Source organism: Plodia interpunctella, chromosome 19 (genome assembly GCF_027563975.2).
Source record: "Plodia interpunctella isolate USDA-ARS_2022_Savannah chromosome 19, ilPloInte3.2, whole genome shotgun sequence".
Lineage (NCBI taxonomy): Eukaryota > Metazoa > Arthropoda > Insecta > Lepidoptera > Pyralidae > Plodia > Plodia interpunctella.
Genome location: NC_071312.1, coordinates 5,770,181 through 5,789,502, shown reverse-complemented (window position 1 = coordinate 5,789,502; position 19,322 = coordinate 5,770,181). Strand labels below are relative to the sequence as shown.

At 33.8% G+C, this 19,322-nt stretch overlaps 1 protein-coding gene across 2 annotated transcripts in view; it reads left to right on the top strand.

Annotated features, from left to right (window-relative positions):
* The window catches only part of klar (klarsicht), a 249,060-nt gene that overhangs the window by 8,720 nt on the left and 221,018 nt on the right, over nucleotides 1-19,322 (top strand). For both annotated transcript variants that reach the window (XM_064436592.1, XM_053759837.1), the window contains exon 2: nucleotides 11,546-11,587. The gene's annotated coding sequence lies outside the window, so the exon portion shown is untranslated. The remainder of the gene's footprint in view (nucleotides 1-11,545; nucleotides 11,588-19,322) is intronic.

The window sequence follows — 19,322 nt, the reverse complement described above, 5'->3', positions numbered from 1 at the left end:
ACTCAACATTAGGTTTATGCATGGTTTAAGAGGTCAATGACAGTGAATATATCAATCTGCAATTCTTCACTACATTACACTATTTATACTTATATGTATAGTTACTAATAATATAAAAAAGGAAATTTTTATAAGTTTGTTAGGGAGTAATCAGTAGGAAGTTACATTATTCGCATAGACCAGCTAGTGATTTATTGAAGCTGTGAGCTATTTATTCTTTTTTAGTTTATCCTTACTAGGGGATGACAATCACTGCGTGCCAAAACCGTTTAAATTAATTATAATAACAATCTATCGTCTGCTCAAGTCTTGTATAAATTCTTAAATTACAGTTTATTTTATATTTTCAGTTTACTTTATATATAATACTTAAATATAAATACTGTAAGTAATACTTAATTGAACACTGTATATAAACGACTGACAGTGAAAACTATTAGAAAATGCCTTACCTATTACGGAGAATTGACTACGTGCTCTTTAAGTGGACAATTAATTTGCCATAAAATTATGATGTTGATGTCATCACGATTTCCTTTCGTTTTCTAGTATATTTTATAGTCACAGAGATTGTAACTTGTTTCTAAATATTACTTGAAATAAAGTTCCGTAATTGCCAACCCTAGATTAATAAAAAACTATATTCCGTCAAACGATTTATTTATGTTACAGGTCTGAAAAAAATCGTGATTATAATTTGTAATGACTTAATTTTTAATCAAACCATTATGGCATTTGTAGCACGAGAACCAACTATTATAACACGTTTCTGCACACCCATGACGATACTTTTTATATTAGGGGACCGGTGCATGTTAATTACAGACGGAAAAATAGAAGGAACAACACTAATGTAATTGATAATAACTAAAATTGGGTATATTATAGACATTTGATGCAGACAGGCTCTGTTTTTGATGAATTGTGGGAACAAACTTAGAAATAACAAAAAAGCAAATTATGTGGTTATTCGGTCGTCAACAAATTCGTGACTTGATGAAAAAGGTTGATTAGGATTGTGTTATTAACGTCAAGGGTTCTCTATTAACACATGTTTGTTTGTATGAATCTATCTATGTTAATATTATATTGCGAATATTATTATTTAATTAGTCTTTTCATAATTCTATGAATACTATTTTATATTATTTGAAATTTATATAATATATTGAAAATTATTTGAGTAGTTTGTATTTTAACAAAGTAAAATGTTCTTGATAAAATCAATGAAAAGTTTACTACCTAGGTACCTTCGATACCATAGACATTACAAACATCATGAAGTTCTACGATTTTAACCACGAATTACATACAGGGTGGGGCTAAAACTCACCCCTCAAGATCAAGTTGATAACTTCCACTAAAAGGTTCAACTTATACCTATTACATAACAATTTACTTCGGCTCACTATCATCTAGCTAGGAAACAATCATCCAGCAATCGAAATTAGGCCGTATCTGCGAACAACAAGGTTGGAAATTAAAGGACAATATGTAAATTACCATCATTAAGGGTACAGTCAACTACAAAAGGGATAAACGAGACAAATAGGGAGTATATTAGTGATTTAGATTAGTTTATAGCACGCAAGAACAGTTTTTGTTAAACATTTCTGAGCCCAATTTTTTCTTGTCATTAACATATCTGTATATGTATGGTAGCTTTGTTTAAATTAATGTTAACCATTATAACAATACTGCTTGACGAAAAATGAGGGCAAAATGTTAACCTGGCCGAACATTTACTGATGCATACTCTAATTTATATTGGTAGGTACGCCCTGGGGATTCCCTTCTGTGGAAATTCGGGACAAAAAGCCATTCTATGTTTTATTCATTGTACTCGTAAGTGCTACAATTTATTTTTTATTATTTTTTAGTAAGCTGATGTCAATATGATCATGCTATGCTTTCGCATTTTGTTTTTGAATATACTTTTATCTGTTTCCTTTATAATTTATGAAATACCTTTGTATAATATTTTTGGAATGAAAAGTGTGTACTTATATAAAAATATAGGTTTGAATCTTAAAGAAGATATATTTATGTGCTCTTGTAAATGTTTCATAACCAAGTTTATATTTGTTGCAAAAATCGATCGTAAATCTATTTATCAGTTTGTTCAGTTGTTTAAATTCTTAATTTCGGACTGAAAAACATTAACTTGTTTGAAGTCCACTCTACTCTGAAGAAACAAAAAGATTGCTCAACGTTAGAAACACCACAGTTGAATAAACACAACTTGTTTGAACAGAGGAAAATATTTCATAAATTGTTTTTCCAAAACATTTTAAATAACTTCTATGAAAAGTAGGTTTTCGGCCAAAAAAAAGGAAACCATTCACAGCATTTCACGTAAGTATTTTCTTTCATAGATGATTATGTAAATCCAAATATGATTCAGTCGCATATAACCCCTAATATACACATATCCGCTTTATTAATATTTACTCTAAGATTAAACCATTTTGTGATCCTATTTGGAACACCCACAAAGAACCGATCATATGCTTGAGAGTTAATTTCCGGTCAAATCAGGTCTGTAATAAATTGAAGATCAACCCTCGGCGTTTCCGGTCAATATGGCTACTGGCTTATGGTGTCATTGACATGCGATGAAAATTTATGTCAAGGCTAAATAATATTGCCACATTGACTTCACCTATTTTCTTCGCTATATCTCCAAGGGATATCATATATAATATTTGTTTTTCGTACTCTTACTCCTCTCTAGTTTTATCACAAAAACTTAATTCTTATCCTATACATATAGTCACTAGCTGCGCCCCGATACTTCGCTCCCGTGGGAATTACTGGATAAAATGTACCCTGTGTTATTCCAGATATATTCTACCCGTGTACCAAATTTCGTAACAATCCGTCACTAACATACATCAACACAAACTAACGCATTTATGATATTAGTAGGAAGGATTGAAAATTCAACTCAACCAGACACAGAGTACATTTTATTTGAAATTTTAATTGAAGTGAATAATATTTGCTAAATGTTATCTTCTCCATACTCAATTAGTTCGCACGTTATTGTTAGAACAATAAAGCGAGTCGTATTCGTGAAAATACCTTTTATGGACGTAATGGCTTTATCTGTACGACAAAGATGCCGCCATGGCGAAGAACTGTTATGCAAGTAATTTAGCTCAGAATAATCAGCTTCATTTTGTTCAGTAATTTATGTACGTGTTGATAGAGATCCCTCCACATGATATAAAGCCGTGTCGCCATGTTGTGTTTCTTTATCCTTAACCTTACATATTATAAAACAAAGTCCCAGGCCGTGACTGTCTGTATGTTCGCGATAAACTCAAAAACTACTGCACGGATTTTCATGAGGTTTTCACCAATAGGTAATGTGATTCTTGAATAAGGTAATGTGATTCTCCAATAAATTATACACATAAGTGTATAATTTATTGGTTTTACCTGAGTGAAGCCGGGACGGGCCGCTAGTACGTTCTAAAAGTTATCTACTGTGTCTGAATGTCCGCGATAAACTAAATTTTCTGCACGGATTTTCATTCGGGTTTCACCAATTAATAATGCGATTTCTGAAGAAGGTTTACGCATATAATATATTTAGTCGCGCGAAGCCGGGACGTGCCGCTTTATTATTTTTCTAAGCCATTAAGGGCGTTCAGCAGCTTATGAGTTTGACTTCATAAACTACTCTAAAATATTGCGTAACATGAAGGGAATGGTCGTACCATACATGAGCATTACACAATTTATGCAAGATGTCTCAACATAACAAAACTCGAATATTTCTCCCGTATGTGGAACAGTTATTCTCGGGCTTGATGCAAATTATGGACATTTGAATTTACATTCTTTGCCTGTGTTCGGGAAATAAGAAGTTATTAGAAAATTATGCTGCGACTACGGTACTTACAGTTATTGGAGGATGGTTTGGTAATATCTATTTATATTTGTCAAATATCATATCAATACTCGCGTATTTGGTATTAACAAGTCGCTAATGAAACTCTGGGACCATTCGACGACGGATCTTGTGGATATTTGTGAAGATACCAAAAAAACATATCGTATTCCTCATGTAAGCCTTCTCAAGTTTTCGACATGGTAGGTTTTTTCTTAATTAGTTGTTTGTTATGTACATATTTTTCTCCAATCTTATTCTCTCGAAGTAATAATATAAACAAATCATAGAAACAAGTCTCTTGTTTCTATGACATCAATTTTATTTTTATAATTTACCTGGATCTTCTATGATACTTGTGTATATTATTCATTATTGCACAAATCTAATTTGTTGTATAACAAGTTATTTCCACCGAAGATAAATTCGATTTTAATATAATAATGAGCTTCACGGATATTACAATAGGTCAAGGCGGTCTGTTCATCATATTATGCCAGTTATTTTGAGATAATGAACTGTCAATATTGTCACTGTCATGATTTCCCTCCATTTTTTCTTTGTTGTTGATCTGTATTTTCCTCACGAGGCTGCCCGTAGTTAGCTGACTTCTGGTAGCTATTTTTTTCCAATTCATTATTAAAATTATCATTTTAATAATGGATTTTTTGTACAAAACTTATGTTGACGAAGGCAGTGTTAGTTTCGTAGTTATTGTGCTTTCGTAGTTATGTTTAAAACGCTGATGATGTTTTGAAAAGACGGTAACTGCTTAACTTACGGTTACAATTACAAATATTTGAAGCAACTTTGTTTTACCTTACCCCATTATAGACTTCATAATTGGCAATCGAACTAAGGTTCGTAATATTCGATCGTAAAATGGCATCTTATCGATGGCCGACAGAGTGGTCGACAGGCTGTAAATTTATCGCAAATGGTGTAATCAAACTGGTGCAAGAAAATGAGGCTTTTTGATTAGATTACAGTTTAATGTGTGACCTGATTCAATAAGTACCTAAGAAATAATAAGAGGAATGTGGAGCTGGAAGCGAAACTTCGTTTTTGTCGAACTTGGATGGTAATTGGGTTTCTCTCAACACATCAACTACACCCTAAAAGGACTAGGACTTGGTGTAAGATATGATTTATAAGTAAACCAAGTTCAATAGAAAGCCTAACACGAACTCACGTCTTATCATTACATGGCGACCCTGCCAGGACACCACAATATTATTACGAATATTGTCACAAATAAATACATAAAAATATAGAGGAATTTACAAAACAACAAGTTTATGTATAAACTACAACCAAAAGTCGCAGCCTCCTATGTAAGAAAAATATTGTCACAAATAAATACATAAAAACATAAAAGAATTTACAAAACAACAAGTTTGGTTAAAAAAATTAAAAGTTTACTTTAAAAAGTTTCACTATCAGTCAGGTCAGACCAGAACGGTGTCAAATGAACACGAGACGTTATTTCTCAACAACCACATGATTGCAGTGCTGGTCCCGCACAGCCTCAGTTTCATGTAACTGTACATGATATTGGCCGTAACTTTAATAAGCCCAAACCTCGTATTTTCATCGTTAAATACAAGGTGGAAGATACTGTAACTCTATGCAATTAAAATTACCTCATAAAGGTCGCAGGAAATCTTGTGATTCTGACCGTTATTTCAGTCTACTTGGAAATCGTAGCTACGATAATATTTGGGAAATGCCGGAATCGGTAGCTCCAAAATCAACAACAAACTTGACAACGAGATGTCATCCGTGTCTGTGTATTGCATCCTAGAATCCACATGTCGTCGGGTCATTGGATATAAGTGAAATATGAGTCTCATGAAGCATTAAAAGACTGGTAGATTTCAAAGTAATACGTCCGATTATTTTTATGTGAAAAATTGAAAGAACATTACGAACAAGTTTGTATCGCGAACTGCAATTTTCCCAAATGTAATGCCCGATGAGTTAGGAGAAAGATATTCAGCTAATTTCACCGTACACATCATCTAAAAGAACTCATCGTATGTGTGTAAAGTCAACAGCTCACCCATCAATATTCAGAGCAAACTCGCCACTAATACCGCCACATAAGGTCGTGTAGAATAACTTGGTATGAAGGTGAGTGTACGTTCGTGGGAGCCCTGGGGCAGGACATCAAGCATTCGATCAGTGATTCGACACGCCTCGCCTACCACGAGCCTATCGACCCTATTGTGACCTTTACCCCTTGAAGATATAGGTCCTATTCTGTACGTACCCATTTTGGTCATTTAGACGAACTAAAGCGAAGATGTCTAAACTTTATTCCAAAATTCCTTCTAGAATTTAGTGCCAAAGTCAAATATTTTATGTCATTTCGAATAATTTAAATGCGCTGTTGCCATTGGGCATTTCACACTTTCTGTTAGAGAGCATTTGACAGTTCTTAATTTGAAAAAGACGGCGCGGTCAAAGAATGAAAGTGAAGTCGTACATCGCCAACGATCACAATTCCTAACTAACAGTGTAACAGTGCATCTTAGCTCCCAGCGTCCTCGATACGATAATCCACAGACGATGGAACACTTCGATACGATTTGCGGTGCTTTGCAAACAAGATGGGTTTCTATGTATACTGAGAGTTTAACGGTAAGCAAAGGAGTTAATTATAAAATAAACTCCTTATATCTCAGAACTTTCATCCAACGGAAAGAATACGGTGCTAAATACAGCGCATATCAGGAGATTGCATCCTCTAACTAACAGTATCAATCGATATGACTGTTCAATTCAACCTATAATATTTTTAGACGGCAGCGGGCTTTGTTTAATAATATGTAAGGAAATCTGACATATTATGTGTTTTAATTCAGCAAGAACCTATTGCAGTGCCCATTGTAATAGTATAATCTATATATATAAAACTCTTCCGTTACTGAGTGACTGACTGACAGATAACGCACAGCCGGAACTACTGGGCGTAGAAAACTGAAATTTGGTGTGTAGATTCCTAGGACAGTGTAGGGGAGCACTAAGAAGGGATTTCCTGAAATTGCCACGGGAAACGGATTTTTATTCACGTAGTTGTGGGCAAAAGCTAGTATCATATATATTACCAAACGCTAGTCTATTTACCTTTGGTCAGACAAAATCTAAAGCCAACTCTAAAGAAGTCACGACACCAAATGTTTAGCTTGTTCTGGGATATACGGAAGGAATTAAAATAATCACTACTTATCATCCTAACTAATATTATAAAGGCGAAAGTATGTTTGTTTGTTACCCTTTCAAACATTGTCTACTTAGCAAATCTTCTTGAATTTTTGCACATAAAAGTAAGAATGTAAAAAAATTTCATAACTGACTACAAACATATGTGATACAGGTAAAGTTTTTTCTTTAGAAACATCTTTGGTCACACATTATTTTCATGAATGCATCATATTCTCAAGATCTGAAATTGTAAATTAACTAAATTTATTGTAACAAAATATTTTCTCTTGAAACTTTTCAGCAAATCAATAATTTCAGTTATGCTTTCCGGTTTAACTGAAAGCGTGAAAAACACGGGCACCATGCTGTTGTTTTCATTGTTATGTTAGTTTGGTTTCATTATCGAATTATTATAAGCCTTGAACATTTTTAACTCAACGTTAAAGGAAAGTACTTAATTATTTAACATTGTATTGTATTCAAATTGTATATGATTAGTGCGTGTGCGTCATTTGCGAATAGGTCGTCATTTGCAATTTCTCGTGTGACCACCTTGTAAACTTGACCTCAAAGAGGATGCATCTCGACCATTAATTCAAAAAGCTGTTTAGAAGATGAATGGGACATTATTTCTAGGTCTTCATTTGCAATCAAGAGAATTAATATATTCACTGTCACAAGCCGATTTCAATATAACGGTCCTGTTATAAATGTTCGTACTGAGTTTAGAAAAGAAGATAAGTAATTATGGGTATGTGGGTGTAAGTGCTATTTGTACTTAGTGAGTACGTGGTTTACTTGGGTCTACTTATATGTTACAAAATAAATGATTTAAAGTTAAATAACACTTTTTCAGTTTTGTTCTCTTACGAATGATTTAGACAAAAGACAGATTGTATTACCCTTCTGTTTAAATACGCAAGCCTATACTTGTTGGTCCAATTCAGGTTTTAAAAACTATTTAATATTTTAAAACGTTTTTTTTTCATATACTTCAGATTTGTTTTTACATCATTTCATCGTCATTATTATAAATTCATCATATACAAATCAAATTAGTGAAAATAAACTTGAAATCCCAGAAAAACAATCTGATCAACGCATTCCACAGACTCTAGCTAGACTTGCGGTGAGACTTCTTAAAGAAATATCCTCAATACATACATACTTGTTACTTTCTATAACATCTATATTTGATTTTTTTTTTCTCATATTATACATTAATTACCTTTCTAACGGACCAGTGTCATCGTATGACTAGTTCATTACCAACGATTGAATTCCATGCCCGGATATATAAATCCACGAATATAGGTCTGTGACTATCTATGGTACCGAAAAGCAAGTAGGTTTTATTAGCATAACCAGCAGTCATATTGCGGCAAAGTTGCAGTATATCATTGCCGTGGGAGCATGCATTGCTGAATACTGGGTACGTGTCAACGGCCAATTGGTTTTAGAAAATAGGGTTGGTACTTTTTTTTAAAAGCTTTTATTTTTAACTGAAATAATTGCTCGTGCATTTGTTAAGCTTAACTTTTCAAGCAACGGTGGGACACGGTATTTTTTATTATCTTATAAACTGTAGTAACTTTAAAATATTATAAAACGTGATGTGATGTAAATTTGTCATCAACGGAGCCCTTTTCTGTCCACTGCTGAGCATAGGTTGGCGTTCTAAACGCCAACCTTTGCAATCCTGTGCTAATCTAATCCACGTACGATTTGAAATCGGTACATAAATTATCATTTTGGTTGTAAAACTGGCAATTTTTATTTGAATGTCCATGTGTGACCATGTTTGTAGCTGTACCTGTGCTCGCAACTTCGGGTTGAAATAAGTAAAAAATTGTTTCCTACGCGCTTCCTTTTTGTGACTGAACAATCTGTGTCAATTGAAATTCTTACGAAGAAACAAAAACATCATCACGCTTGCTGCTGAAACTTCAATTACAATTGTCAAACGGAATGTAGCAGCCCTAAGAATTGATTATCTGTTTCAGATTGAATCGCTAAACGTGTCCGTTGCCTTTTGCAGCAGTTCAACTGTTTGCCTTCATTATGGTAATAGTTACTTGTTCTAAATTGTCTCCTAAGAATTATTGCTTACATTAGCAGCTGTACCGCCCAACTACGCAGCTAATCGACCGGTTAAGTTTTACTTATTGTTTCAAAAATAGATTCAAATTAATCAAGTCCATTGGAAACAACGACTATATAAGTCGTTGTTTCCAATTGATTTTGTTTAGAAAAGCCCATTTTCTTGCTTTGTCCAGCATTTTGCTAACACCAGTAGTGTTATCAAAGACATCTGAACGTTGAACTATATAATGAACCAGTTTGTAAGTTTCCTCACGATGTTTCCCTTCATCGGAAACAAGTGCTCTATGAAAACTAGCACTGCATTAAAGAAAATTGTCTTATACACAAAGAAATTAATATCTCGCGGGTACACAACACACATGTACGGTCGACTGCACATCATCCTATAAAAATTCGACGCTATTTACCGCCTCATAGAGGTCCATGGAGAACTTGATATGCGATTGACTGTACACTCTGAGGCAGTGACATAAATAAAATGTTTCACTCAAATAGCCAAGCAAATCTTCCCTCAGTCTAGTTCTATTCATTTGTCTTTATTCTCATGGACCTGATCTAATCAAGTTTTATTGCATTTTGTAATGCTTCACCGACTTGGCTAAGTGTAAACGCCGCCATACCACAGTCTTCTCCCATGATTTCTGCATAACGTATAAATAAAACACGGCTTGCATTATCTTCTCACATTTTTTCATGACTCGGAAGTGAGCATTACCTAGTCCCGCTAGCATAAAATATAGATAATGTAGAAATATGTCTCTGCCTTTCTTTCTATTTCCAATTGTATTTATTTTCAGTTTTTAGCTTGGATTTTTGTATCCTATTTTTGAAAGAACATTTCATTGATATCTCCGTGTCTAAAAACAAATACCTTACATCTTGTCTATCTTGATTTCAAATTTCTTAATTGATGTCATTATTCTCTTAAAGTAAATAAAATATCATCGGGGTCATACTTCATATTCATTCCTCAGGACGCAAAAAGCTGTCAAAGTGCTTATTCTATTGCATTTATTTCGCACCAGTTGCTCTGCCGTGTTAAATGTCAAGTGACGTAACTGTTACCATTCTGTTCAATAATTAGAGTAGTTCCCAGCATACCTGTTATCGGACCAAACGACCTATTGGTTATCGGTAACGGAGGCGCGTATCTTATTACAGAAATTACTTCGTTATCTGGAACGGTGACTCGAATACGTACCTAGTATTTTTACTAATTACACTCAATTCATGTTGTTACAATGTTGGTAGTTGCTGCTCTTTCATACCAGTTCTGTTAGTTGTGGATAACAATGTTCAGTTAATTAATTTACAAAAGATGTTCAAATAATTAAGTCTAATGGTAAAATATCATTTTTACGGCGTAAAATATTTCAATCATGTCTGTCTTACATACATCTAAATTCAACAATGGCTCTGCACAGGAAAACTGTAATACATCACAATCCTTCCACCCACTAGAGGAAGTGCATGCCCTCATAAGTCATATAAAACCGTTCAATACTTAACCACAAACACAGAGCGACGAATAGCATCTTACAACGAGTCTGGAATAGAAGTGATAAATAACCTAATAACTACTACATTGGTGCGTCACTACGAATCTTTAACACACATCTATAATATAGACCAGCATTGGATGTAAAACTTGACTTTCGTTTCCTAAGATTTAAAATTAAACGCGTGTCAGAAGAAACTTTGTGGCAAATTAATAAAACACTTAAAAGGATCTCCTGAAATACACCATCCTTTTGGCGTTGAGCCAATAGTTCTCTCTTCTCATCTCCTGGAATAGAAAGGATATTTTGAAGTACGAGTACTGCAGATAATTAGATCATTAATTTACGATACTATTCCATGAATTTATGTTTGTATTATTTTAACGGTAATGTTAACTAGGGACGTTTACGTATCATATAACCGCATCTGACGCCGATAATCTGTGTTTGTAAATGCAAGTCCGTAAAGAGGAATGCAGCAATATTATCCACTTTGCAATATCTAGCTTGGCCAAAGTGGTAATAGAATGATAATATCGTATGATCTAAATAGTCATCAAATAGTAATGAAATTGATAGGATGGCAGTAATGGAACCTACAAAAACAAAACTGAAATACTGAACTCCTATCTTGTATTTTCTTTTGGGATTGTAACGTTGTCGAGCGATGAAGCGGAGACACATAAATAAAAATAATGATAAATAAGTATTTTACAATGCATTATAAAAGTACTTATAATTTACATATTTCTTAGAAGACGTAAAGAAACTTTCAATTTCTCGTGTAAATACTATTTGTTCAATATAATATATTTCTTACGTATGTCTTTGTTCGCAGGTGGTAGCAGTTGGAACAATGCGCATGCGCCGGCTTTCCTAGGTATGTCCAGGTTTAATCGTAAATGTTGTTCTGATTTCACTTCTAGTTTTCCGATATTAATATTTATGCGTTTCCATGATATTTACTTAAACTTGATTCATGTTTCTGAATACTGATATAGGCGCGTATTTAGATTATCCTGAATAGTTTTAGCAACCTTAATATTTGAGAGATGGAAATTAAGAAAACAATCATTTTATACAACTAAATAAAAAATATGGAGTCTTTACTACTTCTGATGAAAATAATGTCCTAAATTTAAATTTATTGCTTTCACTATTAGTGCCGTAAAGATTTTAAATGCAAAGTATTTGTTGAAAATTATGATTTTGAAGCGAATAATGAAGACCGTGACAGACAGTGAGCCGTGTTCGTATCTGATTGGTTATTACACGCTCCAAAGCATCGTATTACTTTAGACAATCTGCTTTCGTATTATGATTGTGGCAATACTCATCTAATCTAATACCCATTAGTTGTAGAAAGGTCGGTAACTTCCACTACTGTATGTCATATGTATATAGCGGTTTTTAACACTAGCTAACTCTACACAATGTGCTCAAATTATGCAACTACACCAATATTCAAAAAATGTAATACAATAAAAACATACATTTTATTGTCAGTTTTTGCTATAGATTTCTTTGCTTTAGCAGTATGTAGTATTCAAATATATTGATAAAAGTCTGGTCTTTAAAAATCAAATAACTTTTAATTCGAAAAAATTACTTTTATATTTTTTTGAATTCAAAGCTGCTATGTCATTTTTGTTAATTGAAGCAATTTTTGAAAAAACATGTGAGTAGGATTTAGATTATATCATATCATCGTCGATATGTGGAAGATGCTCAAATGAAAATGAAACAAAAATAGTGTGAATGAATTTATTTATAGTCAATCAAACTAAACCAGTTCATTGCAAATCGTAGCCATTGGCCTTTTAGGCTTTATAGAAATCTCTTTATAAAAGATTCTCCAGATATCGATTTATCATGTGCTAAAACTTTTTAAAAGGCCTTAAGTGTTTCCTTTTTCACAATTTTTTCAAAAATAATATTCACCACTGAAAATATTACAGCGGAAAGCAATAAAAATAACAGGATGCAACATAAACGGATTTATATCTGCAACCTCACAAGTATGCCATAAACAGGGCATGGTATTTAGAACATCGGTACGTCCAAACACAGTTACATAAAGATAACCTCATCTTGCAACGTTCCTTTAGGCGTTAGGATGTTCGTGTTAACATAGAAATGCTTTTATCATTATTGTTTTAACGTGTACTTGTACGTGTAATTTGAATGTATATGTTCACTATCGTCTCTGCTTGCTTTCATGCAAACGAAAGTTAGGGCGAAGGTCAGTTCATAATCTGCTGAAATATTGCTTGTCAGATCATCCGATTATGTATAAAATGAAATCATATTACATATATTAGCTGTGATATGTATCGTTTGTATTATGTACTTTGCAGGTTCGCTGATTTTACCTTGTTTTAGTTAGGTATCATTAAAATGATTTTTTTATTTCGTTAGTATGGTTTGGGATATATTATAGTTGATCACCACTGATATCGATACTACTTTAGTTTTATTTTTGTGTTATAGGTATTCTTTGATTAATAACATATCTGCATATGTTTTAGTTTTATTCAACTTTTCTCATTTCCTTATATATGTTTTATTTTTAAGAATCTCGCCACAAACAGTTACACATTACACATTGAATGTATATTTTTTCAATACCTCAACAAAAAGTCCAAAAGCGTATTCTTTCTAAAACGAATATGTCATTTCCGTGGTCGTGTTTAGTTTTAACAATTCAAATAACATTGTCCCAAACGATTGTCTTCTTGGACTGCGTAGTTTATCCATGTCTAATGTAGTTTCGGTACATTACTCGTAAAATCGCTAAGCTTCGTCGCTATGTGGACAGTACTGGTGGCCTTGCAAGCTATATCTGGCGGGGCAGTGACCTCACCAGTGAGAACTTCGAATACTTCACGCCCATAGCTTAGATCAGTCGCTTCGCAATTAGGACTGTTTTGACATTTAAATCCATTACATATTTATATTCCTGTGCGGATCCAAATCAGCACAGAAATATAAATATGTAATGGATTGTATATATGACATTTTATTATAATCTCTATTGTCTTCTCAAAAGGATTTGTCTCTGTTATATCTTTATTTATTTTAATCTATCGACATTTTATATTTCACTGTAATAATCTTATTACAGTACAGACTTATTTTTTTACTTAGTTCAAAAAACGAACGTAAAGTGAATCTGATTTTCAATCAGAACTGATATGTTCAACATTTTATTAATATCGTGATTTTATTTATATTACTTATTAGTAAAAAGAAACGGAAACACACTAGAAGAAGATTTTGAAGAAGTCCTATGGGAAGTGTAGAAATAAAATCAGACAGCGAGTCTTGTCGCGAGCAAGAGCAGGTAATATTATATTCATATTCATTAATTTTCTTTAAGTAATTCAATACTAATCATCCGATCTATGTTTATTTCGTTTTTGTTGATTTTTATTAAAATTACGTTAATCAAACAGTTTACTGCCGAATAAACTTCGTAAACAGTTATTGGAGCAAACAAAGGGTAACGTTTCTACTGGTTGTTGAACAAAGTCAGGCGATGAATATGTATGTGCTTCTGCCGATTATGATGTAACTTGTTATACGGAGGCTGCACGAGTTCTCAGGTCAATGATAAGTTACGCTCAGATACTACATCATTTTGATATAAGTGTTCGTTTGTTTGTAATAAATTTATTGTACGAAATAGAAGTGTATGCATCTTAGAAACGAAAATGCGCACGCAGTATTTAATTTTTATATTCATCAAAAGTATAGCCCTAATAAGATACTGTGTTCTTTTCCCTGGCTTTTACAAATTCATCTCGAAACCACTAAAAATTGATACTCAATTTATGTATTGATACTTTGATAAATTCTATAGTATTTATCCTTGTGAAGAATGTTCATCAGTTCACCTGCTTTTCTTTCCCGTTCAATAATTCAATGACCGTGACTGGCACCTCAAATCGGAATGATCCATAAAATCGAATCATAACACGCAGGTAGTGTCTAATCGACGTCGTATTTAACACTTTTACTCGAGCGCAGCCAATAGTTTCGTCTTTACGATCCGACTTTCTGATATTGAAAATAATGGGTATAATATTTTTATACATATTATGGTACTAAACTCGTTTCAATAGTGCTGTTCTTTTGGATTTGAATGTCTTAAAAATACTGTAGTTAGAAAATAAAGAGTATTAGCAGGTACATAAATGAATACATGGTGATACTTCTTCAGGATTCCAAGTCATATGAAGTGAATCATAAACTTTCACCTGAAATTATTTTACAACATATCGCGTGCTTACTATCGTTACTCACCATAATAAATCCTCACATTTATGGTTACACCCTGATCTTTCTTTGTAGGCAAAGTAAGAGTTATGACTCTTCTGCAACGCTTTTATTAATACAAATTGAATAGTGTAGGGCCCGCGTGGGTAGAAAGGTAACTGAAACTAAGGCTGCTGCTTGACTAAAGACGATATTTATATCGGTGATATTGACAAACATAAGTTATAGCAGTTCAATTTCAATGGCAACTCGATTCAGTGGCATAATATAAAGAAACGTTTTGAATAATTTTAATGGTCGGTATTTTCTTTGCTGTTGCTGCTGTTAGCTTTACAATAAAAAAAATGGTGTACACCTGACTCTCGGTTGATAACATTTCATGTGAATTTTATTTACTGTCGCCACGCACTCACTATGGCGCCATCCTTATTCAGTAGGCGATGATTCTTTATTGTTACCACCGTTATGTCTAGTTACATCTTGAGTGCATTGCTGTTCGCTGCATTTTAAATTTAGCAAGTCATCCAAATTCACGTTTGTAACACGTATAGTAGTAATCAAATTCGTCTTGATGCTATTAAGACCCTCCATTTATGAATTATGGTTAGTTGTCGTATAATTGTTAGCTTGCAACATCGTTGATAGGTGATTTGACCTGCCTGACCTAAACATGATGTTCATCAAATTTTGTCTTTTGTCTCTAGCAAGTCTTGTAAATTATTTCGTCATACTGTTTGGTGAGCTTGAACAATCATTGGCCATGGTAGACCAATTATTAATTAACGGTGGAGAATGTCTCTTCGTTCCGTTCTACGTACAATAAGCGTTTAAAAGTCTAGAATTTATGATCGTTAGGATATAATAAGTAGTTGGGCGTTTATAGATCTATATTTTGACTTAGGTTTGAAGACAGGAGAGGAAAATCATTTTATACTATTGTTTCATATTTGCATTTACATGAAAGAACAATATGTATCAGTGGATATACCATTCAGTCTTACCGTGTCTTGGTAGTACTAAAGTTATTGTTAGTAATAACTATAAGCAAGATTATAATAACACAAGTAAAATACTAGCTTCAACCAGACTTTTTTCTAATAATAATGCAGCATCCAGTTTCTCATAATGGCGTCGGCTAGATTTCCCTCGTCCTGGAATGTCGCCCAGTCAGTCTGTCTGTTGTGATCATTTGCATAATTTCCATCCGTTAATCAGCCGGCCCTAGTCTGTAATTTAGAACTATATATCTGTTTTGTTTATTTGTTGCAAAGATTGCATGATATAGATTTGAAGGGTGTCAGAAACACATTATGATTATGACTCCTATAATAACAGTTGGTGCAAAGCTGGTATAAGACAGTTAGATCAGTTTAGTATATAAGCGCTTTGGTTATTTTCGTTTTGTGATATTGAGAATTTTATGGACTAGATTTAGACTTGTGAAGATCTAAAACCTGCTTGATGATTTTAATCTTGAAACATTTTCTAGTAAATTAATAATGCTGGATATACAATTGCAAAAGCATCAATTGTGTGAATACACAGTAGGCTCTGTTAAGTTTACAAATTACACACAAGGTGAGAAAAATGATAATAATGATATCTCGACAAGCAATATAAGTAAGTAGTATAAAAATATGATGCTTTGCTACTGCAGATTGCGTTTCGTTACGTTAGTTAAATACATGACTCGTCAAGTAATAACTGTGATTCACCAGTCTGCCACATGCATACAATCATTAGTATTAAAACTGATGTTATTACAGAAAGTACATCGAATTCTGGTGAATGGGACCGTCGCTGGAATTTGTTCGTAAGCCGAGCATTAAATACACGTTAGTTCCGATCCGAGGGGCAAATGGGAGACGCAAATGAGGCATGATGTCGCGTGCAATTATACTGCATGATAAGCTGCAATCCACGCATCTCTTACGAAATCGCTTTGAGTATGCGGTCGTTTGAAGTGTAAAAATAGCCCAATTTGTATAGCTTCTGTGGATGATGTAATTTTCTTCCGTGTTGTTCTTAGCTTCTTTCTTATACATTTTTTCTTTTGATTCTGATTCTTATTCAAAGTTGACCTATTATTATTATCGAATCAAGGGCACATTCACTTATTACACGGTAAATATACCAAGATCCGGTAAGATATGAAATATTTCCCGACTCTATCAAACTAAAAATAAATAAAAATAAATATTTATTTCAGACATAAGTCCATATTTACATACAAACACAATATTTTAACCTAATAATTTGGTTTATGTGGAAAGTGTCTCCTTTAATAACTCTGCATCTACTGAATTAATTTATGAGACTTTACGATGAGAACTTTCTTCTAGTGCGGTTTTTGTAATTATTTTAATGTAGCAACGAACCAGAGATGTAATAATTGCCTTCACCAGTGCAGAAACTGAAATAAACACAAATAAGGAAATGCTCGCAGATTGAGATAAGATTGTCATTGGGCTGCATACAATCAAAACTAGCTTTCGCCGCCTACGTGCATTGTTTGTGACCTAGGCATTAGTCCTTTAACCATTGCCCTGTCGCTTTCACAGGCTGAGACTAAATGACCGGTTGATGTGGTGCTATCATCGTGATTATTCGCGATTATTCAACATTTGTCAAGTTCGTCAGGATAATGTTCGGTTTAGCTCGTTTGTTGTGTATCTCCTATGTCATCATCATTCTCAATCACACCCACTGCCTCTCTGCATTTGACACTTGTTCTCGTTATAATATCATTGGACTTTGTATTTCTTTCTGCATGTCAGTTTGAAATCATTTGTAGCTGAATCGGCAAACGATATCTTAAAGAGATGCAAATTTTTGACAACTACATATTTTCATGGACATTTACATTTGCTAGCTTTATTCCAAATCTTAAAAGTAAAATATACAGAAAAAATATGTAATCTTTACATTTCTGATAACTACTATCACATCAAAAACATTTCCACGAACTTCTACACAAATATTGCCTTATCCACGCTGACTGTTCGCAATTTCTGGGCCATGCATTGCGTGGGCCGTAACTATTATGCACCAGCCGTCATTTAGGACTAAGCGTGACACATTCCCTTTCAATAATTTCTCAACGAGGGTGGATTCAATAAATTAGACTTTCGATTTCAAACAATCTTAAGTCGCTTTGTGCAGTTCAGTCGTAAATATTGTCATAATATTATCATCTTTTGCGGACAGACGATATATTGCATGGGAAAGTACGTTTTGTGGGAAAATGGCTTAAGTTTATTTATTACTTTGTACTTTGCTATTATCGTCTCGCCATTGTGAATAAGTAGGTGGTATTTAAAACTTACTTTCTTATGTTCTTTGCAAAACTAAAGGGAAAGGGTTCAGATTTATTTATTTTGTATTGTTGCTTTCTGCTTTTACACATCTCAAGTAATTTCGGCAAAGTACTTTTATAACTGATTCATAGGCTAAATGAACATGTATCATAGTCAAGTATATACCTTCGTCTTAGCCTTGAAAAGGAGTTATGAGGATGCTACAAGCAAAACAATGTAACAAATTGAAAGTTTCAGGTCCCAAAAGTAAGCTTTCTCATGCGCGCACCGTATCATTGGTTCCACTAGTGATAATCGTGAACACCGACTCTCGCATTACATGCACCTATCTGCGAATAGGTACACTCATCATGGAATATTGTGGTAAAAACCCCTTTTACGAATTTGAGTTCAATCGACTTTGAGATTTGGAGTAAAAGAGAGCAAACGAGTTCCGAGTTGACACCGAAAGGAATAAAAAACGTAGAAGGACCTTAACCCTTGCTCCTGCAAAGGGTTAAGGTCCTTCGTCTACAGACGTTATAAAAAATAACTTTTGTAGTTCGCATCGTGTCCGTGAAAGCGATGAATGGAGTAGGAAAACGGAGAGAGAGAAACCCCAAAATCTTAACAAAAATGATGACACACTCGACTGTACTCGTGGGAGTGATATGACAAAACTGTTGTTCCTAACTTGTATCTAGACATCGAGAAAGTCTCAATCACGATGTGTACTCGAGATGTGACGGATATCGCCCGCGGAGAAATCGTATCCCTTATAAACCATTTCTTGAGATTTTCATCGTAATTGCTTAACATTACCAATGAGATAAATGGTTTTAAAGTTTTCTAGAGGTTATTAAAATGTTCATTTCATTTTAATTCCTCCCCATTTTCGATGGAGTCGGCAGCGAGCGAGGCCTAATAAAGTAGGTTCAGTTTATACGATTATGCAAGGCCATTTGATCTCTAAAAGACAATTAGCAGTCATATATGGCAACACAGCGTTGCGATGCGGCCAACAGTGGGCATAATGTGGCC